This window comes from Aplysia californica, unplaced genomic scaffold, assembly GCF_000002075.1.
Source record: "Aplysia californica isolate F4 #8 unplaced genomic scaffold, AplCal3.0 scaffold02486, whole genome shotgun sequence".
NCBI lineage: Eukaryota > Metazoa > Mollusca > Gastropoda > Aplysiida > Aplysiidae > Aplysia > Aplysia californica.
The window spans coordinates 5,623-6,389 of NW_004799756.1; positions in this window are offsets into that span (position 1 = coordinate 5,623).

Consider the following 767-nt stretch of genomic DNA (forward strand, 5'->3'; position numbering starts at 1 on the left):
TATGAAGTGGTCAGACTCTGGTCCAATCAGTCCCATCTTGCATTGTCTGGCACCGTAGGTATAGCCAAAGCGCCACATCTTGTTGGAAATATGCAGCTAAAAGCAGGCGTAGTAAGATGAGCAAGATTCGGAACATTTGTCAAAATCTAAGAGGTCTGGAATTTTCTTCGGGATCACAATTTGGAAGAGTGAAGCCTATGAACATGTATAAATTTTGCATAATTTCAATTGGATTATCTTTTTTGGTTTGGTGCAAGCTTTTATTTTGTCTTTAATGTGGTTGATCATTAATCATTCGCTCCCCCCCCCCAACCCCTCTGCCAAAAGCACACACACACACACACACACACACACACACACACACACACACACACACAAACTCACGCACGCACGCACGCACGCACACACTCACATAGGGGGCTCTCGTGGCCTAGAGGTTGAGGTGTTGGCCTCTCATTCAAAGGTATCGGGTTCGAATCCGGGTAGAGACCGAACAATTTTCTTCTCTAAATTTGTCTCCTTTCACCTCCTTTCCTGCTCTCTAGCAATGTTCTGTTGTCTGCTTTCGTTTCCACTTTCTGCCCCCACCCCTTACCTCCTTTGCCCCCTCCTCTGGGCTCCTGACTCTTTCTGCAGCCTTTCTATTGCTACTCCTTGGCTCCTCCTACTGCTGTCTTTCTGCCACACCCCTGATCTTCTGGTAGGAAAGATCTACACCTAGCCTTCTCGGACAAGGGCGAAAAATCTCAGAGGGCCCGTGTGCAAGT